Source organism: Delphinapterus leucas, chromosome 6 (assembly GCF_059928025.1).
Source record: "Delphinapterus leucas isolate spDelLeu-1000000601 "Yukka" chromosome 6, BTC_Dleu_Yukka2, whole genome shotgun sequence".
NCBI classification, from domain to species: Eukaryota; Metazoa; Chordata; class Mammalia; order Artiodactyla; family Monodontidae; genus Delphinapterus; species Delphinapterus leucas.
This window is the reverse complement of record NC_143134.1, coordinates 99,892,311-99,920,048: the sequence shown is the minus strand read 5'-3', so window position 1 is coordinate 99,920,048 and position 27,738 is coordinate 99,892,311. Positions and strand designations below refer to the sequence as shown.

At 43.4% G+C, this 27,738-nt stretch overlaps 1 pseudogene; it reads right to left on the bottom strand.

The window, feature by feature from the left end:
* Positions 1–12,220: 12,220 nt before the first annotated feature.
* On the bottom strand, positions 12,221–15,062 carry LOC149749020 (signal peptidase complex catalytic subunit SEC11A pseudogene; annotated as a pseudogene).
* Positions 15,063–27,738: the final 12,676 nt, after the last annotated feature.

The following is a 27,738-nucleotide window of genomic DNA, read 5'->3' as shown; positions in this document are numbered from 1 at the left end:
CATCTCAGGTTTTTCTAAGTTATAGTTGAAGGAAAAGGGAGGGGGGAAACATTCGGAAGTGTTTGTTTCCAGCATGGGACTGCTATGTGGAAGCATGAGCATAAAAAGAATATTCCTTGTGGGCGTTTGTTGTAGAGAAGAGAATAGTCAAGAAACATGGGAGGCAAGACCATAGGATGAGGGCCTTCTTCTGTTCAGTAAAAGTTTGCCAAGCAAAGCCCAACTCCAGGATGGGATGGAGGGAAGAAAGGAAATTTTCCTTAACATAAGGAAACCACAAATATACAATTTCCTAAACATCCTGGGGAGGGGGAGGATGCCAAGCCCCCATATTTTCTTGGGAGAGTTACAAGTCAAAGAAAGAAGTGAAACATGACCTAATGTACTTACAAGTTTTAGAAAAGTTAAACCGCTTTTTACCCTAAAGCATGATTTCCAGAATCTGGAGCATTTTGTGTGGATGAGGAGATGGGGTCTCCTGCAGGATCCTTGAGGAAATGTTACTGGGTCCAATGGGTGGGCCAAAGCCGTTACCTAACTTTTTTTTTTTTTTAACATCTTTATTAGAGTATAGTTGCTTTACAATGGTGTATCAGTTTCTGCTTTATAACAAAGTGAACCAGATATACATATACATATGTGCCCATATCTCTTCCCTCTTGCGTCTCCCTCCCTCCCACCCTCCCTATCCCATCCCTCTAGGTGGTCACAAAGCACCGAGCTGATCTCCCTGTGCTATGCAACTGCTTCCCACTAGCTATCTATTTTACGTTTGGTAGTGTATATATGTCCATGCCGTTACCTAACTTTTTGATAGAAAGTTTGGATATGGTGAAACCTCCTGTGTAAACACCCCATGTCCTTGACCTCGGAGCCCTTCCCAGAGTAGCATAGGTTTCTATTCACATCCAGGAATCAAAGAACAAAAGGAAGACAGTACTCTCTTCCTGGGCACCCCCAGAGATGGTTCTGAGACAAAGGAAATGTTGCTGCAAGTGTGGATCTCTGGGTGGTTTTTAAGAATTGTTTGGGATTTGGTGGAAAGAGAATTGTCCCAAATAGAATCGTCTTGGAATTTATAATCCCATGCTCTAATTGCAGCAGAGACCCAGGGCTCTAACCACTCTGCAGGCTGCATGCTAGGCTTGACTCCATGGAAGCAGAGAGAGCTGGCCAAGGACAGCATGGCCCACGGCCCAGCAACTGCCCTGGATTGGTTTCTGCTGCTAGACCAAGTGTGGAGGGGCCTGGCCGTGACTCCAGAGGACTCTGAGGGGGAACAACTCTGACTAAGAATGACACACTCACTTTCTGGAGAAGCACACTCTGGGCCAATGGGGCCACCAGCTTGCAGGGCTAACAGGGACCTCACCGCACTTCTTATGAGAAACGCTTATGGGGCTGGGTCTGTCCTGGTCGCAGATTTCTGGATGCTAAGTTTTTTCCTGGTTTAGGTAAGAAATGTGCCAACCTCCAACCATCCTCCAGCCATCCCCACTCTAGCGACAATGAGCATATCTCCAAAATCCAAGACACATGAGTGTAGGAGGAGTATAGTGACTCGTGCTAGGGTAACCTAGCAATCGTCTTCCAGAATGTTCTCTGTCCCTTCCCATTTTAGTCGCTCCTCTCCTCCTATCTCTCTCTCTCTGTCTTCCTTCTTCGTCTAACACTTATTTCCCTTCCCCTCTAAACTAATTAAATCTGGACATTTTAGCCGAGGTCTTCCTTTTAAACATGGAAATTAACTTCAAGGAAAAATCCTTGAGACTGTAAAATATTGGAACAGGGGAAACGAACACCCAAGCTTATGTGACGAACTGTGCATCATAACATCATTTCACTTCAGCAGTATCTCCTGCCTCTCTGCCAGGCACTGTGTAGGATGCTCCAGAGGAGCAAGGAGGAAGGGAGAGAAATGACAATGGGTGAAGCACTGATAATAGCCAACATTTATTGAGCATTCTCTTTGTGTCAAGTTAGCTGGAAAGTTTTTTCATATGTATTAGCTCATTTAATCCTCTCAAAACCTTATGAGGAGGGTCCTGTTGACCCTATATTACAGAAGAGAAAACTGAGGCTTAGCGGGTTAGGTAGCTTGACAGAACTGATGAGCTGGTTAGCGGGAGAGGCTGTCTAATCCCACAGCACTCACTTGTACTGCCAAACCCTGTGTTTATGTGATCTTACTGCATCAACACAACTAACTTGCAAAGTAGGTGGTGTCATCCCTGTTTCAGAGATGATAAAGCCAATTCAGAAACTTTGAGTGACTTATCTAATGTCACACAGCTAATCAACAACAACCAAATAATCAACCCAAGGTTGTCTGCCTCCAGAGTGTATCTTCTTTCCACCAAACCGTGTGGTCACAGTCTTCAAATTTAAGGAGTTCTTAATTTACTAAGAGTGTTAAGACACACAATGGTAAGTGTCTTCAGAGAAACAAGGTGTGGAGGAAGAAAGGCCACCTCTGGTTGAGGAGCAGGGAGTCCTCCAGGGGAAGGAAGTGTTGAGCAGGGTTGAGATGGATTGACAATCACGGCCCCCCGATGGCTCCACATCTTGGGGTGACCATAGCCCTAATCTCCGTTAGCGTGACTGCTATGTAGCCGTCTTAGATTTAGTTTTGCTTGGTTCAGCTCTTTCTTCTGGTAGAAATCTTTGGCAGAAGGATATCCAAATAGAAAAAGTAGAAGGAATGAATATGAAACAGGAATTGTTTTCTAAGAATATTAAAATAGTGGTTTTCATACCATAAAAAAGCAAAAAAAATTTTTTTTTTGATTAGTAACATAATAAGATAATAATGACTACTTTGAACTGTGATGGCATTTTTCATCCAAACACATAGCGCTACATAGAGTCAACCTTATAATCAACAATGAGATTGCCTCCTCTGTCCTAATTACCATCTTAGAATGGGGAAATGGCTTCCAGGGCAGCCAACATGGGTTTCCGCAAGTAGGTCAGTCTAATAGAGAAGATAAGGGAAGGACTCCCAGGATCCTCTCCCCTTTGAGCTTCTTTTCTTGTCCCCCAGAAATAGCAAATCTGTATTAAGTTCCTGCTTTGGACCAGGAGCTGTGCTGGGGCTGGGAGGTTTGATGCCTCAGTAGAAATGAGGCAGATGTGCTCTTATAATAGAAATAACCTCCAAATCTGCGCTCACAGTGAGGTCCTCCTGCCCATTGCACAATGTGTAGGTTACATAACTCACATTTGAGCAACCTAGAATCTTGCTTCCAATCAAAGGTTTCACAACTGCATAGTTGATTTCCAGCCTCTCACATTGCACTTGGTCTAATTGTCAGAGACTGGAGAAGAAACCAGGTCAACTCCAAGAATTTGAGAAAACAATAATCACTTCCTGAGAACTCACTAAATGGGCCTGGTCCTGGGACGTGAAGCCAGGCCTGTTGGTGAGGTGGAGAGAGAGTGGGAATCAGGAACGTCTTCACAGAAGGATGCTTGAGCTAGGTTTTAAAAGATGAATAGGGAATGTACAGGCAAGCAGAGGAGGAATTGTTCCCCCAAGCAGAGTAAAACATGTGCAAAGGTACTGGGGTATGAAACTGTATGATGAATTCATGAAACTAAGGTAGTTGGCATAACTAAGCCCTAGTGAGTCCTTTCATATTGTCCTAACACAGAGGAATTCCTGCAAGCCTACCTTTAAAACTCTGGAACATCTGAGATACTCTCCAAGAGCCTATTTGCATATTTACATGGCCTCTTACAAGACATGGTGAAACCAATTCTTCAGACTGACTCGGGCATCCAGGACTATCAGGACTAAAATGCTACTTTGTGAACATTATGAAGGTTCCCCAAGTGCTTCAGTGGTGGTTCCTCAGGTGAGCCTGGAACTCTTCTTGGGTCGTGAGAAGTAAAAGAAACTGGCCTCAGATTAGAATTCTGGTTGACTACCGGTGAGGGGTGTTTCTAAGATTGATGTACAATTGTGGTGCTTAAATGCTCTCCACCCAATCCCTGATGTGGAGAGGAATCAAGTCAACTGAGGAAGAGACCAAGTAGGAGCCACAGGTTGCTCTTGAGAACTTGGGAAAGGCTGTACCCAGGCCTTCTCTCTGTGCCAGGGTCTCTGCTGCGATTATTTGGAAGAAAGTCACAGCCCTTGGATCTGCTCCTAATGAGGTCGGGACTTATTTACAAATCTTTCCAGTAATTGGATGTCATCCTGGAGCCTATGAAACGTGTTAACGTTGCTGCTGCAATACATCAGCCCCAAACACACCACATGGGGGCTGTTGTCATAGCTGGAGTTTAATCATTAATAACAATGAACATAATAATAACTAACATGTGGATATCACTTTGCCATAAAACCAGCCCTTCTCACATATAATATTTCCTTTATCACCTATAACATCAACCTTAGGTAGGTATCGCTAACAATAGCTCCAGTTTACAGATGAGGAAATTTAACCTCAAAGAGATTATAGAATCTCTTTGCACAATATCATATAGGTAGTGAAGGACAAAGCAGAGATTTCAGGGCCAGCTCTTTATGACTCCAAAGCACATTGGATTTTCAATGTATTTACTATTAAAGCATTCTGACGCTCCATAAACTAACACCCTTCAGTCCCAGGCCTCGTGCTGCTAAATGTCCCTTAGTTCGACTGTACCTTTTACTCAAGTTCAACTGCTCATCTTGGGGTGGGAGAAAAGCACAGTAATATTGTGTACTCAGTGAACAGGCTCCAAGCCACAAGTAACCCAAGTATCCTGAATCCCTGAATACTTAACAGCAACCTCCCAGAAATGCACTTGTCTCTGAGTGAGGCCATTGTGTTTTCTTGTTCATGACTGTATCCCCAGAACAGTACCTGCCACTTGGAAGACATTTGATGTGTATTAATTGAATTGAGATGAGCATCTCTATCCCCATTTCTTAAAGAAGGAACCTGAGGCTCAGAGGAGCTAGGCAACATGCTTGGGATTACAGAGCCCGTGAGAGACAGAGCAGGAGCTCAGACACAGGCTGCCTGTGGCCACAGATCCCGCTCTTTGCCTTTTGCCAGGAGCCAAAGCTGCGGCATCTCCAGCTACCAACTTTTTCTTTCTCTGACCTAAAGAAAGCTGATGAAATTGCCCTTGCATCGCTCAGCTTGGAAGTCAAAGGTGTGTGCGCATGTGTGTACGTGTTCCCTTACACATGCTTGCGTGTCTGGGGTGGGGTAGAAAGATTCTAAAGGATATAGCAGTCTTTTCTAAACTTCATTTCCTTACAGTCAGGAGAGTTTACATTTCTGGGAATTTATTGCTAGGAACATTTCTAGGAGCCTTGTCATTTTGCACACATCTAGATAATTCTACTCATCTTTTCATGCTCATTGGGATACTTATCTTAGAGTTAACTAAGACTATCCCCCCTTAACTTTCCAAGAAATATCCTTTCCCTACAAAGTAGACAATAAGCAAAGTTAATATCTTAGTGTATGTAAGACCCAGCTCGCTAGGATTGTCGTGTGAAAAACAAGGATTTTACCACAGTGACGAGTCTTTCATCCTTGGAGGTAAGAGTTGGGGGGTGTACCTTCTCCATCCCAGAGGCTGCAGACAACTATGATTAACTACACAAAAGTGCCAGTTTGATGATAAAAACTGTACTTAGCATAGACTCTTCTGCTGTAGCAAGAGTCTGGGGGGTGCAGCTCTTGAGGATTTTTTTTTTTTTAATGGAAGCTTTTGTTAACATCAGATATCTAATTAACTTAGGTTTTAAAACTACTGAGGTGCTGTGTCCTCAAGAAAGATGGTTATCAAAGTAGTTTCAACTAAGATAATTACCCTGAACGTGCAATGGAAGAAAGAATTAAAATTTTCCTTTTTTTTTTTTTAAAGAAAAACCAATGTATTCAATAACGTGGAAGCATTTTGTTGTGGGATCCCTGTCTATGCAGTTGAGGCTAGATCAACTTACTCACCAATATAATGATCATATCCAGAGTTTATCTCGGGAAACTGCCTTCCGGAATAAGGAAAACACAGCATCTGTGCCCACAAGGCTGCTTTGGCTCCCCCTGAGGATGAAAGCTCCAGCTGCTCTGTAGTTATAACCAAACTGGCTCTCCCCCGGCCTCCTCCGGCTCATCCATCACACAGTAATAACAGACTCGCTGGCTACTGATCTCCAGAATGGTGTTTAGAATATCAAATGCTTCAACTCTCACCTGTGTGCGTGATGACTCCCAAGTGTGTGTCTTCAACCCAGGTCTTCCTCTTCCACTCCCCTAGACTCCAAGTCAAGCTCTTCAGCTGCCTCTTGGGCACCTGGGCTTCCCGCCAGACTCTCCAAGGCAATAGCTCCAAAACCAAACTCACCGTCTTCCCCTCTTTACCTCCCACCATAAATAGACTCCTTTGCTCAGATTCCTTGCCTTCCTAGACTCATTATCCCGACAATCACTCACAACCTTTATTTTAAGGGTTAACATTATTATTTTATATTTTAGAACAGTTTTAGATTTACAAAAAAAAAAAAATGAGACGATAGTACAGAGAGTTCCCTTATACCCCATAGTCAGTTTCCATTATTAACATCTTTTATTAGTATGGTATATTTGTTACAACTAATAAACTAATATTGGCACATAATTATTAACTAAAGTCCATGTTTTATTCAAATTTCCTTAGGTTTTATATAATATCCTTCTTCTGCCCCAGGACCCCAACCGAGATACCACATCACCTTTAGTCGTTATGTCTCCTTAGTTCCTCTTGACTGTGACAATCCCACAGGCTTTCCTTGTTTTTGATGACCCTGATAATTTAGAGGAGTGCTGCTCAAGTATATTCTAGAATATCCTTCTTTTGGAATTTACTGATGTCTTCTCATGACTAAACTGGGAGTATAAGTTATTAGGAGGAAGACTGCAGAAGTTAAATGCTGATATTAAGAAATTTAAGGCATTGTTTGGACATCGGAGAGGGTTGGTCACCACCTTCATCTGATAGAGGAAAGGCTTATACTAGTTCAGATACCACACTTATTAAACTGAATCATAATTATTCATCTTCCTCTTTTCTCCTAGTCTCTAAACTCTTTGAGAGTAGAGGCTGTGCGTGATTGATACCTGCATCCCCAGAATCTAGCGCTGGGCATGAAACTGAGTCAGGGCTTGATGATATTTGAATCTTTGATTTGTTTCCTCATCTGTAAAGTAGGATAAGAGAACTTATTTCATAGGAATTTGATGATTAAATTAAAATATTAAGATACTGGGCACAGGGCCTTGCACAGAGAGTTTTAAGTACTGAAATATGCACACATATGTTATCACACATATGTGTACTCACATATGTTAGCTACCATTTTGTCACCATTATTAGGACGTACATGTTGTACAATATACACTGGGGACCCAAAGAACTGACTGATCTACTCTATATCTAAAGTAGTAAACTTAGTGGTTAGATGGAAACAAGAAGGACCAAGCTCAGCTTTATACTTCAGAGAATTCTCTTCTGTAAAATTCATGTTGCACTGAGTTCACTTTGACAAGATTCCCTAAAAATGGTCCAGATCCAAAGAAGCATAAGGCATGGCTCCTACTCTCAGGACCTTATAAATTGATCGTCAGGTAGTAATACAGGGTAGCATTCAGCAAGGAGCCAAGCAGAAACCATGTGGGTATGGGAAGTTCTGAGTGGGGGCTCTGTCTATATGGGCTGTATGGTTGCTAAGGTCTAGGATGTGGGCATTAAATGATGGGTCAGGTTTGGATATTCAAAGAGAAAGGTGGCCAAGTCATGAGCAAGGATCTGGAACGAATGACTATACAGAAATTCAGTGCCTGAGAGGAGTCCAACCTGCCAGACACTTGGATTTATGCACACAAGAGTAGGAGAGGGCATTGGACAGCACATCAGATAGAGCAAGATAACAGGGTGGGGATGGCTTCAAATCTGGCTTAAAGGATAATGGAGAGCCACTTATATTTTTGAGCAAGGGAGTAACGAGATAAAGATGGAATTTTCAGGAGGCAGTATGCTTGCAGTGGGCCTGACTAGCCAGAAACAGAAAGACTAGTGGTGGAAAGGCTAACATGCTAGTTTATTCAGTAATTTGTCAATTCACTGGTCATATGTGCACTCAAAAAATATTTATGGAATTCCTATCAGACTTGGTATATGAAAGATATAATCCTTGGCCCCTGCCCTCTATGGGCTCACGGACTAGAGGGAGAGAGATTAAAGAAGCTTTTGCTATAATCCAGACTACATCATAGTAAAATCAGAGAGAAAAGAATGGAATAATATGTGGGAGATGTCAGATAGATAGATAGATAGATAGATAGATAGATAGATAAAGATATACATCTATTACAAAAACAAATGAAAGAAGTCCTGGATCAAGAAGTAGGAGGAGAACCTAATACAAGCAAGGTCTAAAAAGTCAGTAATCAATAATGTCAAACACTGCTGGTACATGGCAGAAAACTTGCCCAGGAACAACAACTAACAACAATAGCAACAACAGCAATACCACTTTTAAATGGTTACTATGTCCCAGACCTTGATACAATTCTAAGGTATTAATATATTTTTTCTCATTTTTCTTTGTGCCTAACATAGCATAAGGCAAGAGTAGTTCTCAATAAATGACTCATGTTATAGGCCAAACGAGTGCTCTTAGGACTCTGGCTGTTTGGCTAGTATAGCTGGCGCTGGAATGTTAGAAATGGGGCTTACAGGTTGATAGAATAGTAGTTTCTTTCCTCAGGTCACCCTCTCTGGGTTAAATCGTTAGTTTACTCCTAGTCAGTAAAATCCTGTATGATAAGATGCCTTCCCTTTGTCCTATATGAGACTGCGTTTCTTACTCATGTGGGGTTGGGTGGAGCCCAGAATGTTCTTCAATCCAACCTCTCTGGCAAATAGAACCTCTGGACCTTTGGGAGATTGGTCATTCCTTTCCTAAAACACTCATGTTCTAAAGTACATTACAGAGGAGAGGGCGTTTTCTGAGCGTGGGCTGGATTCAGACAGGGAAATTTGGGGGTGGGGAGGAGATAGAAGTGGACTGTACTTCCAAGAAAAGTTGTCAGTGGAAATGAACTTGTTCTTACTTCTCTCTATGGCATCTCAGAACTGCTTTATATTCATCCAGAGACTGACCACAATTTAGAAAAACAGGAGATTTCTGCTGAGTGACTTTCAGTTTGGGGAACCAAGTCTCTCTCATACGCCAGGGGAAACATCATATTAGGAAAGATCGTTACCACTGGTGCACCTTCAGTTAACTTGCTCTGTAAACTGTATGCAATGGCTTTCCACATATGTGTGAGTGTGTGAGTTGCCCACCCAACAAATGTCTCTAGAAAGAGTTTTCAGATGTACAATGGGGTATGTTCTAAAGTTTCAGAATACAACGGAGAAAAACTAACAAACACATTTATTTAAACACAAATTTTTTTTAAAGGGAGAGCAGGAATTCTGATGCTAAAATAAACCTTAGCAAACAACTCCTTTAAGCCAGCAAGCCTACCTCCTGCTCATAGCATCTCCTCTAATAAAAAGACAGGCCTCCAGCCCCCTCTGAGTCACAGACTCAGTTCTAAACTCTTCTCTCTGCCCTAATGGTCATTCCACATCTGGAAAGCATGGAGCATAACACAGGTATTTATTAAAGTGGAAGATTTCATCCATAGTCACTCACGTAAGGGATCCAGGATTCAAACGTGGTTCTTTCTGCTCTCAATTTCTTCCAATCCATCTGGTGGCCTTCTATAATCCAACATTGACCCCGTGATCAATCAAAGGTCACAGGCAAAATCAGGTTCCTTCAGAAAGCGTGAACCGGTCTGGAAGAAAGCAGTGGAACGGTGATTGCGGGAATAAAGGAGTAAGTGATGAGAATCAACGTTAGTGGGTAGCTTGTTTGGGATAACGGTAAAAGATAAGTTACTTAGGATTGTTCTCCTTGTCCTTTCAAAGGCCCTTTTGCTCACCACTCTGAGTTCCCTATAAGCACATCCCCTCGTTCATGGCATTTTAAAATCATATGTCTACCAAGTGTATGGCTTAAGTTTTGCTTTTCAAATATGTATCAGGACATGAGTTTATACAGGAAAGCTGGTCAGGGGCCACGTGTGTGGGGATAGTAAGAGCAAGCTTGGAGGGATGTTCTGCTCCAGGTCTTGGAATATTCCACTCTCACAAGCAATAAAAGATTTCAATGCTGACAGGGAAGGGGGCGGGGGGAATGTATGGGTGGGCTGCTGTGGAAGAGATGGCATAGGGAAGGGAATGAAACCCTACGTGGTCAAGAAGAAGCCGGACAGCCCTCAAGCAGCTGCCTTCAGGGCACAGGGGCCCCCTGGAATTTAGCCACCTGGCTCCAGGGAGGATGCCTTGGGGTGAGATAATGTGCCTTGTTCAGCCTGGGGCTGACTTAATTTACTTTTAATTACATAGCTTCACAAAAATATTGGGTGAATGAAATGGAGTCCCAGCAGCAGCAGGTCCTTAACAATGAGAATCCCACATCCTTTTAACCTGCTTGGTAGTAACTTGCGGATTGCTATAACTCCTCATATCACACACACACATTTTCCTGAACCTCACTCCTCTCTCTATCCTTTATCGTTCCTAAAATCTTAGCAGATTCCTCAGCAATTGACTTGGGATCGATGGGAAGGAAAATAAGGCCACAACACAGTAATTCAATTTGACAAAATTCAGTGTTTATTCAATTGAACTCAAATGTTTATTTAGTACCCCACTGGGCCCTGGGTTAGTGAACCTGACAGAGTTTCTTCCCTCAAAGAATCGCAGCCAAATGGACAACTTTCCAGGCTTAGATTCACCCTTGGGAGCTTATGAAAATACAGATTCCTCAGCTTCATCCTGGCTTTCTGAATTAGAATATCTAGGGTGGTGGGACCCAGGAATCTATATTTTAAAAAGCCATCACAGGTGAAGGTGACTTTTATGTACTATAAACTTCGAGACCATCTGCCTTAGGCTCTTAACTTACCATTTTGATTTCAGACCTCAAGCACAGAGAACACTCTGGTGGCCCACCTGGTGATGGTGAGGGACAGATTTCCTGAGCCTCTAACATGCAGGAAAATGCAGCTGACTTCACCTGGGACACCAGAACAAAAAGACACTCAGCCCAAAGTTCCCCTTGGCCCACATGTCACAGGAACAACCTACAAAGAAAAAGACACAACTGTGACTTGAGGAGCAAGATGGAGCGTGGTGCCCAGGGTCCAAGTTCAGATGTGCCCATTGTAGACTGACGCTACTGCTTCTAACCCCTACCTCAGAACTACCTTTTGAAGTGGGTATTTTAACCGTCTGTATTTAACAGAATGAGGATGCCAGCTCAGCAATATTGAGTGGCCTGCCCATGCTACAGGAATTTTAATTCACTTTCCCTAAATCCAATCCGAGGTTGTTAGATGCTTCCAACTTTGGAAGACCTTTTCTATGAGGTTCATATCCCAGAGTACAATGTTTCAACAGGAACTTGGGCAGAAGTAAATGAAGCCCAGCCACTGGGAACCAGCTACGATGTTTTAGGACATTGATCTAAGCCTTAGATTATAGGCCTGGCTCTGCTGTTTACTAACTAGTGGCCTCAGACATGTTACCACAGTCCATGCAGTTCCCTAAGCCAGACCCCTCCCTCTCACTCACCCTCCACATGTAATCCATTCTTACTGGTTCTGCCTTCTAAGTATCTTCAAATTTGTATACCTATTTCCATCTTCACTGCTATCACTTTAGACCTGAACTATTGCAAGAACTCTTAAATGATCACTCCCCTTCCATTCATCCTCTCCCAATCCATTTTCTCCACAGCAACCTAAGTCATAGCACATCAATCCTTGACTTAAAACCCTTCAACAGCTTCCATTTATCTTCGGATAAAACTACATCTCCTATCATGGTCTAGGCCTCTGCAGACTCCTGACTCGCTTTCTGCCTTGCTTTCTAGGCTCCAGGCACGCTGGTGTTTCTGTCTTTCAAACGCTCCACGCTCCCCTCCTCGCAGAAGCCTCCATATACTTTGGTCCTTCCCAGGGGTGTGCTTTTCACATCCTCATTCACCCACTTAACTCATTCTTCAGATCCCAGTTCATTATCATTGCACTCAGGAGCCTTCCTCATTCCTCCTCCCCCCACTAAATCAGTCCCTCCTGTTATATGTTCTCATGGCTCCCCCTGCACTCACCACAGTTTGCAATTATACACCCTTTGGTGATTTTCTGTCTCACCCACTAGAGTGTGAGCTACATTAGGGTGGAGACTATGTCTGTTTCTCCACCATCATCTTATTGCCAGCACCTCAGTTCAGAGCCTGGAATGTAGTAAAAACAATAATAATGTTGCTGGTGCTGGTGGCTATATTACTGATGCCTAGATGTGTCTTGCTCCTAAGTATCAATACTTTACTCGAGTTAGTTCTCTTAAGCCTTGAAAACCCTATGAATTTATAGGCACTCCACTGAGATCTTTTTTTTTTTTTTTTGGCTCAACCTTTTAACAGAAAAAATTCACTGATGTACAAAAATGCGAAAGTGTGACAATGACAACATATGGAATTCTGTGATTGAAAGTCCCCTCGAGTGCACGCTGTCGTGCACATGCACCCGCCCACACGTACTCTGGCGTGGAAACATAAACTTAATGCAAACCAGGGCTACCAAGAAGCGCCAACATGTGTTCTCCATTCCACCAACCACAGATCGATATCTACTCCAAACATTCAGGAACAAAAAGTACAGCGTCTTCCAGGAACAGCAAGGCAGATTTCTTACTCACAATGGACCAGCACAAATAAACCCAGCAAGAAGAGTACTGCACACTACTCATGAGGATGGTCACAACCCCAGTGTAAGGAACAAACCCCCTCGCTGTCCTCACAACATCGTTCTTCTCTAGCCAATGTTGTCCTTGTTTATACAGGCCTCGGGCATCAACCACACTGTTACCTCCTTTGGTCAGAAACTTCACAGGTCCATTTTGCTTTTCATGAATCTTCAAGACTCGGTGAACTATAGGAACCTCTCTTCCTTCTATCCTAAAAACAACAGTTTCTTCCACTCCTACGGGATGATCTTCAGCTCGACTTGCTAGAAAGAGAAAATCTCCTCTATGAAATGCACGTTCCGTGCTGCCGCCGAGCACCACGGCAACTGGACTTTCCCTTCCAGTTATAACCGTTAACCCCTTGCAGGGCACTGGTGCCGAGGAGACAGTCTTTCCAAAATTTAGGACTTGATAATAGAGCTGCCGCTTGTTCATCCGCTGCACATCATCATCAAAACATCGAGAAATACCATGGCGGGGCCGGCGAGGGGACACGGCCAGAAGATCGGGCGAGATGTGACCCGCGGGAGGAACGGCTGGCACCCGGGCCAGGCTCACACTAGACAGGACCCTCCTCCACTGAGATCTTGATGAATGAATACACTCATTTCTCTGCGCCTCATTTTTCTTATTGACAAAACGGAGAAAGCAGTATGTGAGTGAATCACAACCAAAGCGGCAATACTTTATATTTTCTCTAATTATTTACAAATGAAAGAATTGAGCCTTTAAAAAATTTTCCATGGGTTTTATTTTTTTTCCCATGGGTTTTAAAAACATATGTGTGTGTGTAGGCCCATCATGCTTATACCCCTCACCTTATACAGTGTTTCTAATACGTCTAATACAATGCTTCTCAACCTTTAAATAAAATTATTGCCACCACCCCATCCCCCCGCAAAGAGAAAACATAAATTAAAATGTAAATTATCCCTAACGAGAGAAATTAATAAGATTTCTTTGGGTAGGGTGGAGCTTTGGAGGGCCACACACCATTGTAATAGCTAAAGGTTTTTTTTCATATTCAAAGAATTAATTTTTATCCCCTTGGTAGTAATATCACTGCTCCTTTCTTTGAGAATGAATGTTCTAAAAGAAAGAAAGGAAGGAAGGGAGAGAAGGAAGAAGAGGGGGGAGAAGAGGAGTGAATTGGGGCAGCTGCAGGGACCTCATGATGGAAGATGGAAGTTCAAAAATCAGATGTAGCTGAGCCGTCAGCTTTCGGCACTGTGATCAGACCCCCTGTGCTCCTGCACGCTCCCCTCTGCCCCTCCTTGTGTGAATGCCCACTTCCTTCCGCGTTCCTCCCAATTCTCCCTTCTTAATGGCCACTCTGAAATGTGCCAGCCGAGGCTCGAGGCTCGGTGTCGTGGGGATCTGAGTGTAAGCATCCAGGTGCAGCTGCTGTCCTCAAGGGAATACAACTTGGTGATGACGGCAGCCCATAGAGAGAAGAGTTGGGAAGAGTTAATGCCATTTGGGGGAATCAGGAAAGGCTTTAGAAAGTGAGATAGCCTTTGAGGTCGGGCTGGAGGGAGGGGCAGGGTTTTGATAGACAGTGATAGGAGGGGTGAGGGTGAGGAAGAGAACAATAAAGGCTTCAAGGGTAGAGGATACCGCCTGGGAGAAGACCAGGTGTAAGAAGTATGGTATGATGGTGTGGCATGAAGGGAGGGAGTGGGAACTAAAACTAGAACTATTTTGGAGAATCTTGAATGACAGGCTTAGAAGTTTGCTAGGAACCATTGAAGGTGTCAGCAGTGGAATGACAGCAGAAGATATATGCTTTAGAAACCTTAAGGTGGCAGCTGCACGGACGATGAAGCAGAAGCAGAGAGGAGGAACCCGGTGAACAAGATTTTCCCATGGACCAGGCCAGGGTTTCTCAACCACAACACTTTTGACTTCGGGGGCTCAGTGTTGTAGGGGGCCGTCCTATACATTACAGGGTGTTTAGCAGCATCCCTGGCCTCTACTCACTAGATGCCAGTTGTGACAAACAAATGTCTCTGGACATTGCCAACTGTTCCCTGGGGGGCGGGGGGTGGTTGTGGCAAAATTGCCCATCTGAGAACCACTGATCTAAGCAAGGACCAGTAAGGGACTGGGGCAGCCACAAAGGAAAAGGAGGGTGACAGCTGGGTAGCTGATGTTTCCAACTCTACAAACGTCATGATGAGGGCAAACGTGGAGTCCACGGGGATTTTCATGTTTCAAGCATGAATGATTGGAAAAAGAGCAGTAAAATTTTTTGAGAAGGAACATTTTAGAAGGGGTGAATAAGGAATTTCCTTTTTACGTGTTTTGTTAGATGTTTCTAGTCACACATGGAGGTAGAGATACCCTGTAGGTTATTAATAGGTGCACAGTCAAGTTCTCATGAACTAATGAATAAGCAAATCAATGGTATGTGTCAAAAGAGAGGTTGGAAGCTACAGACAGGACCATGTGAATGGAGGAAACCACTATAATAAAATTTAGAAAAATATTAGACAAGAACTGAGTTTAGAACTTTACATAATGTTTTCTGCAAGGGGCAGTAGCAAGGTATAAGCAAAGTTTCTTTTCCATGGTGTAACCCTAATGGTATACAGAACCATATAGAACAAACTGATATTCTTAGGAGTCTAGGAACTTGACTCAAAGCTCCCTCAAAAAACCCAAGATTTCATTGCAGTTTCAGTTCCATCTTTAAAAATTCTTTTGAAAATATGTATTCCAGCCCATATTATGAGCTAGTTTGTTTTACCATGAGAATATTTTAAAATATTTACTTCCTCCCCATAATGTTTAGGTAGTGTATAGTGTGGATGGTCTAGCAGATTCCCCATGACTGCTAACAGTTTTACATGTGCTCTCATCCAGGAGTACCCATACCAAATTTGAGATACAGGAGGACAGAAAGTGATACAAAATTGGGAGTGTGACAAATCCAAATGCAATTTCTTATCCTGCCACTTACTAGCTGTGTGACCTTAAGCAGGTATCTTGACCTCTCTGAGCCTTAGTTTCTCAACAGTAAAATGGGGCTACTGCTCCCAATCTCCATTGTAAAGGTCAAATGAGATAAAATATATAAAGTGCATTGTAGATTTTTAATAGATAGCAGCTCGTTTATTATTTGGATGAGGAAGAAAGAAAGGGGGACGTATAGAGGCAGAGAAGTAGTGGTTGAGATACTAGGAATACAACTTTGGTATTTTAATATCCTGAAACCTTAAGTTGGCATTCCCAGAGTGAAATGATTTTGAAACAATTATCAACTGGCTCAAAAAAGGTAAAAGCATGTGAGAAAAATCTTTGCAATTGGCATTTGAATTTCTTAATTATGGCCTGAGAAAGTGGTGTGAGGGGGACCTGCTGATGGTGTAGTCCAAGTAACTAGCAAGTGGAAAGCGAACAAGAGGTAGAATAAAACCTAGAACATTCTTCCCACACACATGATATGTGGTATGGGAGATCCGAGACTGGAAAAAGTCATGAAAGTGAACTTACCACCGACCACCCAAAGCTTGGAAAGATCTCTAAGAAAAGAGCTAATGTCAGTAGAACCTGAATGGAAAATCCACACCTAGGACAGAATATTGGTTGTGCTCATGTGCCTTGCATTTTTTAGAAACATTAGAAAATCATTCATTACAAATTCCTTCACAAACATACACACACACACACACACACACACACACACCCCATGGTCTCTATAAGCATAAGCAAATGCTATGTTTAAACAAAATTGGACAAAACACAGTTTCTTTGTTATATTATGAATCTCCAAGACAAAAAAATACCCACCACATCCCAAAGTTAGTACATAATGGAATTTTTTCTCCTTAAAATGACTCCTATAACTTGTGTTTCAAACACACTTTTTAAAAGTTCTGCCCTAAACAATCCTCACCACAATCCTCTTAACATATTTAATCTATGTGACAGTCCTTCAATGTACTGGAATCCTCCAACATCATAGCTCACATCCTTTCCTAACGTGGCAAAATCAGTGGAGTCCCCAGGCTGGTAGAATATCTCTAAGTCTAAAAACATTTGCAGCTGTCTACAAGCGTGTTTTATGTAGATAAAGGTCACAATATACTGAAGCACAAAAACAACCAAGTCAATGACAGAGAGATTTTGCTATGATCACTGTATCAGTAGCAGCTATGATATTTTTAGACATTGTGATCAAGAGTTGAAATAGAGCTAATATCCAGTCTTCCAGGTGCTTAGCAGAAAAAATATATAATTTCTTTAAAACCAGCAAGGGATACTGGGAGCAAATCACCTTCAGCCATTTTTCCTCTAAACTCTCCGATGTTGTCCTCAGATGTTTTACCGTGAGGGCAATGGGGATGTAGATAAGGGTCTGTGAAATCCTCAGGTGAGGAGAGGTAAGGGAAGTTTATGAAAAGACAACTGATGAGATATCAGTTGATACTGATATTTGCTTCTCGGATCATTTCCACGCATCAGCTGTAGAGAGAGATAATGGTAATTCCCATGCTTGCTTGTCTAAATACCAAAGGAACTCATCCCCTCTAACCAATTACAGGAATGACAGAATGATAATAATCCACCAAACACGTTAACACATTCTCCTGTGACCTCAGCATGTTTTTCAAACCTGTTGTGAAAGAACAGTGACAGGCAGGCAGGAGAAAAATGCATTGACCTCACTGTGTGCCTCAGGCACTACCAAGAAGACAGCAGCCTTTTCCTAACAAGGCCTGAAGCCACAGCAGTGTCTAAGAGGCTCTGTCCCCAGAGCCTTTGCAACATCTGGCTGGAGTCAGAGGGTGGGGCAGCTGAGCCTTTGCTAACCTCCCTGGTTGCTGGAGAAATGGCCCCAGACACGCCTTAGGCAAACATGCTTAGCTTGCCCCAAGTAGCCGCTCTTCCTCTCCTTCCACGTGGAGCATCAGACACACCTTGCTTGCCTGCAGGAGACAGGGGCCACGATGCCCTGCAGTCCCTCTGCATCTCCTGTCTGCACCACTGCAAGTACTTCCTACATAGTGTCTCTACTAATTTTTCCCCTTCTCCTGTCCACCCTTTGCGTGAAGGATGTGGCATTTGTGAAGCAAGTTTAGAATGTGTAATTCACTGGTTTAAAAGTCTCCACTTGCTCTCAATGGGTGGAAAACTCATTCTCCTTAACCCTCAATAGAAGAAACCTTGCATCCTGGTCCCCGCATCTCTCTCCAGTTTTACCTCCCATCCCTTCCCTGCTACTCACAAGGTGCCAGCCACACTGAATTTCACAGTTTCTGAGACAAAGAGGCCCTTTCACAACTCAGTGGCTTTGCACGAGCTGTTCTCTTTACCTTTCATGCTCCCACAGCTTCTCCCTTGGGGGAATCCCCCTCTTCCTAAGATCCAAGCTCATATGTCATTTCCACAGTAAAGCCTTCACTGAATTTCCCTTCCTCCACCAAGGATGGAGGGAATAATTCCCTATGTTCCTGTCACTTTCCACACAGCTCTATGAGGGAGGCAGTATAGCATAGTGACTAACAGGATGCACTCCAGAGTAGATTAACAGGCTCTACACATGCTCATTCTCTGACCTTGGACAAATTACCTAATCTATGCCTCAATTTCTTCAGCTGCAAAACAAAGGGAATAATAGTAAATACTACATAGGATTGCTATGAAGAGTAAACGTGTTAAGCTCTTAAAACGTTCAGAAGAGTACCCCATTCACAATAAGTGCTCAGTGAGTATTAGCTAGTATTATTGTGTCCACTAAAATTTTAATACTGTCGTCATCTGTTTAGGTGTCTCTCTCTCCCTGTCTAGAGAACAGGGTGGGGACTATTTCTTATTCATGCTTTTATTCTTCGTGCCTAACAGTTCTAGGTACTAGCCTCTCAATAAATGTTTATTGAATAAGTTGATTCTTTTCTAGGCGGTAAAATACCCTCATGACTCCAGAGATTATAACTCAAGGAAGTTTCTTTCTTTCTTTCTTTCACCCTATGGAAAGAAAACATTATGTAAATCCATAAAACAATACCCTGAACAGAGATGCTTGAAGTTAATCTTATGAGTCCCTCTGTGAAGTAGGGGTCTAGAAGCCTGATGAGAGTCTTTTTTCTACTAGGGCTGTGTGTCTTTGGACAAGTCACCTTCATTCATTTACTCAGTATATTCTTGCTGAATATCAGTCGGGTGCCAGGCACTATTCTAGGGGCTGGGGAGAAAGCACTGCACAAGATAGGCAAGGTTTCTATTCTCATAGACCTTGATTAGAGGGAGAAAGTGCATTCAACAATGAATAAGAGAAAGAAAAAAGAAGAGTCGGAGAGTTGTAAGTTCTATGATTGAAATGAAACAAGAAAACATGTTAGAAAGTGTCTGGGAAGGCTACAATTGAAAAGTAAGTCAAGGAGGGCTTCTCCGAAGGTCAACAATAACGTTTAGACTTGAGCTTGAGACTTAGGGGAAGGACATTCCAGGTATAAGGGGCAGCTACTGTGAGGGTTCAATGTGAAACTGAGCTTGGAGTGCTCCAGGTATCAGAGGAAAGCCTTCGTGCCTGGAACTTGGGAAGTGAGGATAAGAGTTGTACCATCTGAGGTCATTGAGGAAAGCAGGGACCCTATAGGCCAGAGGAAAGAATGAGGATTTTATACTAAGTGCAGCAGGTGGTTATTGACATGTATTGAGCAGGAGAGGAATATGGTTTGATTTACACTTTTAGAAAATTCTATTGTAGAGATAATGGATTATGAAGGAAGGAGAGGCATGAGAAGAGGCAATGAGACTAGTTAAGAGGCTGTTTCGTTAGTGTAGGTGAGAAACGAATAGCACAAGTTCAGATGGCATCTGTGGAGAAGGATTTGATGAACGAGAGTCCTGATACTGATCAACTGAATGTAGGAGCAAGAGACAGAGAAGAATCCAGGATGGCTACTAAGTTTTTGTCCAGAGTATTTGAGGCAATTCTGTTGGCCACACATTCCACAGCCAGGAATACTACTCTAGTCCATATACAAGGTGACATGGAAGGCTGCAGTTACTGGATAGGACAGATGGACAAGGTATACACTGGAGGTGAGAGGTTCAAGAGGTCTTCAAAATGTTAAGTTTGAGATGCCCAGCAGATGTCCAAGTGCAAAAGACAAAAAATTGGGTGTACAATGCTTGAGTCCAGTGGGAGAGGTCTGGACTGCAGATATGCAAGTAGGCATCAGTGGCACTCAGACAGCATTTAAAGCGATGGGAGTAGGTGTGATCACCCAGGAAGCACATGCAGTTGAAGAAGAGATATAGTCCCCGAGCAGAGCCCTGGAAAGAACAGCATTTGGAACCGAAGTATTGGAGGCCCACAAAAGAGACCAAGAGGTAGAAGCCAGTATCAAAAGGCAAATTCTAGAAGAGTATGTTGTCATGGAAGCCAAGAGAAGAAAGCGTTTCAAAATGGAGGGAGTGGTAAATTGGGTCAAATGCTGCCAAGAGGTCAGCTAGGAGGAGGATCGGATTTGGCAACACAGAAGTCTTTGGTGACCTTGAAGCGATCAGTTTCACTGTTCATCTCTTGGACCTAGTTTGTCTATGTCAAAAAAAAAATGAAATTGTATTCAAGCATTTTTTAAGCAGAACTACTCCTTTTCTTAAAATAAATCATTAAAAGGATCCCAAGATATGAAAGAGAACAAAATCAGAACTGTTGTAGGTGAAGCAGGGACTTCAAGAATTTATGTAGTCCCATCTCTGCCCTTGCAGTTGACACAAAGGCAGCTTTGGGGAACTTTAGGGCTCCTTGGAAAGAAGACCCAAAATTATTAGGCTGGAAGTTCTGTAAAGGGCTCTTTGGCCAAGAGACTCCAAGAGCAAAGGTATGAGTAGCTCTCAGTCTGGTGAGCAACAGGCTATCCACTGGTTAGGAACCGCCTTACATGGTCATGAAGAATATAACATCCCTGGATTATAGGTAGGAATGCTTAGGATCTTCCATAATCACAGTTTGAACCCAATTCCTTCCAGGGTAGGCCATTGGCTGCTTAGGGGCACACCCATTTGACTGGTTTGCCCAGATCCTGCCACTCGGCCACACCTCCAGAAAGCATCTAAAGCCCTTCCTTTGTTGCAAAATGATTCAGTGTCATTTCCATAAAATGTGGGGACCTGAGCATATGTTCACACACGCACTTTCTGTATTCTGGGAGTTTTAAAGGGAGACGTCCTTTAAGGGAACAGGCCTGCCAGAATAAATTCTTGGTTGTCTTAAAGGAACCACCAAGCATAACATAGTCTGCACAGTCCATGTTCTCTCAAAAGTGAGCTATAGTGTTGCTCTGTTGGAAAGAATCGCAAAAAGGATGTTTAAGCATGGTTAGTGGGAGTAGAGGAATATAAGATGATGTGAAGGATCTCTACAAAGTATCCTAAACAAACTGACAGAATGAGATAAATTCTTAATTCACAGGGTGCCCACTTTGTGTCAGGTACTCTACTAGGCCTGGGAAAAGGGTGGGATAGATGCACAAAGAGAATTTCTTGGGGATATACCTTTTGCTTATCTGAACTGAGTCATCTTCCTTCAATTAGTTCCAAGACAGCTTACGATCAGGCTGTCCATTAGAGTTTCAGGGTTTTCGCACGCAGTGCATTCACTCAGATTGCCGAAATATGAGACCCAAAGAGCCTACGTCACCATGGTTAAACAACATCTACCCCGACATCTACCTGCACAGACAGACACTCAACAGTTTACAAAACTTTCTTATACATTATGAGGTAGAATATTCCTTTAACCTTTGGTTTGCATAGCCCTTATGTTTTCCTCTCGTTTTCTCATGAAACTGTGTTGGCTGCTACCCTATTAGCCGTTTTAGGGTTGTTCTGTTGTGGTGGTTTGTTTCTCAGCTTGCCTCAAAAACAAAGGCCAGACGTAAGAAAACATCATCGTGGGGTAGGTATAAGGGTGACCATTCCGGAAGTCTTTGCAAAATCGCTGATGCCCACCAACGACTGGCTGAGGTTTAGCCTAAAGGAAAGCCAGGGCAGTCAGGGAAGCTTTTAATGGGGAAGCGATAGAGGTGAACAAATACTTTGATCTAAATAGCAAATGTCAAGGAATCTACATTGGGAAAGACCCTTGGAGTGTTAACTATCTGACCTTCTCACAACATCACCCACCCCGAGGAGCCCGAAACCTAAGCCCGGCCATTTCCTCCAGGCTAGCCCATCAGCATGGTCACATCCTCAGAGCAAGTGGAGCTGGGTGATCGAATCTGGGGAGGAGGAAACCCTATTGAACCGTCCTGAGAGCCTGAAGAGTGGGCAGAGGTGACAGGCTTATAAGTGTGATGCATTTGCTCCCTTTATCTTTGCTCTGAGCACACAGACAGCTCCCATCTGTGAGACACCTTCCTTACAATTTATACTTAATGGTTATAGAAATACTGTTATCTCACAACCACCCTACAGAGGGTGTATCTATTAATATTCTTGTTTTACAGAGGTGGCACGGAGAAGTCAAGTTATGTGAGCCAGGTCAGAGAGCACGTAACAGAACCTGGGTATTCACCTGTTTCTAAATCCTGTGGTCCTGACTGCCCCACCATCTGGGCATACATGAAGCAGGAGGAGGGCTAAGACCCGAACCCAGGTCTCTTTTCCTGAAGGACTGAAGCAATCACCTGACATCCTTTTGCCGTGTGTTTAGATCTTGGGTTCATGCCTGGAGTTTTCATGTTTGAGTACCTCCCCCCTTTTCTTTCGTCTTTTACAGATTTTGTTGTGGAGATGTTCCTCTTGGAAAGTATCTTGTTTGGCAAGTTCCCATGGCCACTGGGGTTTCAACTTGAAGGGAGGCACTAGGAAAATATTTTTTGATGACTCTGGAATAGAAGGGAAAGTATACCATTCTGGCTGGATTCCACCCAGAAAACCCTCCCCAGGTTTTGTGGGAGCCAGGGCAAGGGGGCAGAAGTGGTGCATAGAGTCCCCTCCCTGGGGTGGAAGGTGAAATGCCATGTGTTCATTTGAGGTTACCTCTGCTCACTTGTAGCCTGAGATGAATGGACCACAGATCCTAATGCAGTGGTGATTGCGATCACACCCCGATTTGCATCTTAATCCTTGGAGTTGAGCAAACATCCAAAGGCTCAGCAGGTTGGTTCAGATCATTACGATAATGATTAATTGCAGGCTTGTTTATGGAGCTTCCATCTCCAGAGCTTGTCATTGCCTTTACGCAGGAGACACTGTTGCACGAGGATAAAAACAACATTGAGAACTGAATGAGTCTCCCCCAATAAGTCAATCTCTCCCTAAGCTTTCATTCCAGCTGTCCTCCTGAACACCTCTGCAATGTAATCTCCTCTTTACTCCACTGATTCAAAAGCCATTTTGTCCATGTAAATGGACATAATGGGAACATTTCATAGACTAATGGATTGTCTAAATTTCAAATCCATATTATGTCAATGCTAACTGTATCTGCCTCTCCCTCTAGATCCAGAAAGCTCAGGAGATAAGACCATTTATGACTCATCATTTTATTTGTGACACTTAACCCAGTGTCCCAAACATAGTATTGATGCTCAAGTAAACGTTGGCTATATTGTTAAACTTATGATGTCATAGCTATGAGAGTTTTTCTATCAGGCACAGCTCCTTTCCTTTACAGAGTAGGGAACTGAAGTCCAGAGAGTAGACATGAATTATCCAGGGTCACTGAGTTAGTAACTGGAGCAGACCTGAATCTAGAAACATTGTCACTTGACTAACCTCCCACTTCTCTTTCCATACTATATATATTAAAGCCCGGAAATGACAGGCCAATCTGAGATCGCAGCCTCTCAGAAAATCTGCTTTCAGAAAGGTCTGAACGATGTGACCCAGCGTAACCTTGTTGTCAAATCTCTAAGCCTCTCTGATAACCTCCCAAGGAAAAGCTCGACAGTACTGGAACATTCCTAGGATGGGATTATACTAGTCAGGTTTTTAAACTTGAATCAGAAGGAGCAAGAACTTATTCTCCTCATATTCCAACTCACTTTGAATTGAAATAGAGAAAAATCAAATGAAAGTTCATAGTTTTTTTTAACATCGCCTAGGAATAGAAGTGGTTCTAAATAAGGACAGATATTAGCATTGCTTATGATGTTAGAAAGTAATGAAAGCACCAGTAATTATTGCCTTTGTTCACTTGGTAACGAAAGGAAAGTCTCAAGCGGAAAAAAAAAAAGATTTCTGGGCAATTATTTACTCATTCAAAGAGCTTAAAGAAATGAACTCTTGTCCTTCCAATCTGATCAAACCAAACACATCTCCAATTGTTCCTAATATCAAAGATGCAAAAGACTACCAAGTTTTACTTTGGAAGTCTCAAGCCTTGAAAACTAGTCAGATGGTCCACATCTCTGTCTCAAATCATTAGGCCTGTGCTGGGGGCTAATATCTTGGTCATTGACCTCAAGTTCAGAATGATTATTCATGTAGATGGATGGCTTTGTGCACAACAGTATACTTTCTCTCCAGCCTCTCTCTTGCAATCTAGCAAAGGAACAACATGGTGAGGCTAACTGGATGAAGAGAAGATCAGGCTCATCATGTATTTGGCCTTCTTAGCCACAGAACCTCCTCAGCCAAGGATCCACAGCAGGTCTTTCGAAACGTCACTGTGTATCAGTTAAGTCTTTAAAAAAAAACCAGGGCTTCCCTGGTGGCGCAGTGGTTGAGAGTCCACCTGCCGATGCAGGGGACACGGGCTCGTGCCCCGGTTCAGGAAGATCCCACATGCCGTGGAGCGGCTGGGCCCGTGAGCCATGGCCGCTGAACCTGCGTGTCCGGAGCCTGTGCTCCGCAACAGGAGAGGCCACAGCAGTGAGAGGCCCGCGTACTGCAAAAAAAAAAACAAAAAACAAAAAACAAAAACACAGAAGCCCTAAACTAAATGGGTTCAAATGTGTGCTGTCTTTGTTTTTAGAATCTTTTTTTTTTTTATTTTAGTGTCTTAGCCAAATTGAAGGATGATTCAAATGTTAATGAAAACAGGTGATTAAAAGCAGCACGGCACATTTATCAGCTAGTATGATTGATCACTCCACTTATTGTATGGGAAAACTTCCCTTGCTGCTAATGAACCCCAGATCAGACTTGGTTGTGAGATGAGGGTGTATCCCTGAGGGTACAAGGGTCATTTTCTGTATGTGTAAAAGGGTACACTTCATTTGGTTGCTGCCACACCCGGCAGGAGGACCTGTGTGCTTTGCAGGGCAAGGTGATTGTGTCTACGTGTGTGATGTGTGTCGGGGTTTGGGTTTGTGGAGTCTGCTTGATTGCCACCATATGTTTGTGTAGATTCCTCAAAATATAGCACTTGGTTCCTGACCCTCTTTCTGGGGGGAGGGGGTTGGATGGTACTAATATGACAGATGTCCTATTACTAGCTTCCGTCTCCTGGGCCTCATCACAGCCTCTGTCCAAGCACTTGTGTTATATGTACATGTATGTGTACATATTATTTTTAAAAATCACAGTGAAGTATTTAAAATTTCTGAAATACCGTATGTAGTGCTCTTTCACTCGGTCACACCTTGGCTGTGCTATTCCCTCTGCTTGGGACACTGGACAGTCTCTCACACTCACTCATTTTTAGAATCAGCTGGGGTGGTACCTCCTCTTGAAGCCTTATCTGACTTCTTCAAGTTAGGTGGAGGCATTCCTTTTTCTATTCTTCTTGAAAATTTTTTTAATTATTGCACTTTTACATTGTAGGTTAATCACCTGTTTATGAGCCTAACTTCCCAAACAAATGGTCAGCTCCTTGAAGACCCAGAGCATGTCTTATTTGTTTATCTCAGGATCCACAGTGCCCAGCACAGGACCTGGCATACTGTGAATCTCAACGTATATTGAATGAATGAGTGAATAGATGGTTTTGGGTGCAGGGCCGGGTCTAAGTGTGGCTACAGCCCCAAAAGGGGCTGTAAGGCAGCGTGGGATCTTGTTCAGCAACCCCTAAAGTATTAGGACTTCAGAGAGGAAACAGCTCCCTGAGGCAGGTGCGCTGGCTTGTATAATGTGTGATAGTTGAGTGGCTAATAGACCAAGTAATTTGTCCACTTTCCTGGGGTGAAGTTTTCAGCTTGGGCTCACCGCAGTTCAGAAAGCTGAGTGCATGATGCTGCACGCCTCCTTCAGTGGAGTTAAATTAAGCTTAATATCTTATGACTCAAGAGTTTGCACACCAAGGCTTGGTACTTAATATTGTAATTACACCTTTTGATTAGAACTACCTTTCATAAGCAAATCGATGCAATGATTTGACAAGCTTGAGGAGTTGTGTTTGGAGCTCGCCCTACGAGTTCCACAGGGAACTATAATCATAGTAATTACTATTGAAGCAAGATTCCAGTTCTCGATTTACCAGGAGGTACGTGAGTAAGAATCACGCGCTGCATCCTTTCCTGTCTCAGGATAGGCTGTTGGGCTGAAAACAAGGGAAGTAAACACAGTATGATCACCAGTTGGCCCACAGGCTGTGGTGTTTCTCCTTTGACAGGGCTCAGCCTATGCGGATTCAGTACATTGACAAGGATGCTTTAGCTGCTCTGTGTGTGTGTGTCTGTGTGCATGTGTGTCTGTATCTGTGTGTCTGTGTGCGTGTGTGTGTGTGTGCGTCTGTGTGTGTCTGTGTGTATGCATGTATGTGTGTGTCTGTGTGTATGCATGTGTGTGTCTGTGTGTATGTGTATGTGCGTGTGTGTCTGTGTGCCTGTGTCTGTGTGTCCGTGTGTATGTGTATGTCTGTGTGTGTGTGTCTGTGTGCATGTGTGTCTGTGTGTGTGTGTGTCTGTGTGCATGCGTGTCTGTGTCTGGTGTCTGTGTGTCCGTGTGTATGTGTATGTCTGTGTGCGTGTGTGTCTGTGTGCATGTGTGTCTGTGTGTGTCTGTGTCTGTGTGTGTGTCCGTGTGTATGTGTATGTGTGTGTGCGTGTGTGTCTGTGTGTGTGTGTCCGTGTGTATGTGTATGTGTGTGTGCATGTATGTCTGTGTGCGTGTGTGTCTGTATGTGTCTGTGTGTCCGTGTGTATGTGTATGTCTGTGTGCGTGTGTGTCTGTGTGTGTTTCTGTGTCTGGTGTATGTGTGTCTGTGTGTATGTGTATGTCTGTGTGCGTGTGTGTCTGTGTGTCCATGTGTATGTGTATGTGTGTGTGCGTGTGTGTCTGTGTGCGTGTGTGTCTGTGTCTGTGTGTCTGTCTGTGTGTCCGTGTGTATGTGTATGTCTGTGTGTGTGTGTGTCTGTGTGCATGTGTGTCTGTGTGTGTGTCTGTGTCTGTGTGTCCGTGTGTATGTGTATGTCTGTGTGCGTGTGTCTGTGTCTGTGTGTCTGTGTGTCCGTGTGTATGTGTGTGTGTGTATGTATGTCTGTGTGCGTGTGTGTCTGTATGTGTCTGTGTGTCCGTGTGTATGTGTATGTCTGTGTGCGTGTGTGTCTGTGTGTGTGTCTGTGTCTGGTGTCTGTGTGTCTGTGTGTATGTGTATGTCTGTGTGCGTGTGTGTCTGTGTGTATGTGTGTGTGTGTCTGTGTGTCCATGTGTATGTGTGTGTGTGTGTGTCTGTGTGCGTGTGTGTCTGTGTGTCTGTCTGTGTGTCCGTGTGTATGTGTATGTGTGTATGTGTGTGTGCGTGTGTGTCTGTGTCTGTGTGTCTGTCTGTGTGTCCGTGTGTATGTGTGTGTGCGTGTGTGTCTGTGTGCGTGTGTGTCTGTGTGTGTTTCCCAGCTCAACACATACTTGGTGGCACTTACTCTTCTGGTCCGTGCTAGTAACTTTTATGAATACATAGATAAGGCAGACATGAATCTACACACTCTGTCCTTTGTGGAGCTCCCAAAGTAATATTAGGGTGAATGTGGAAAATGATACCAGTTA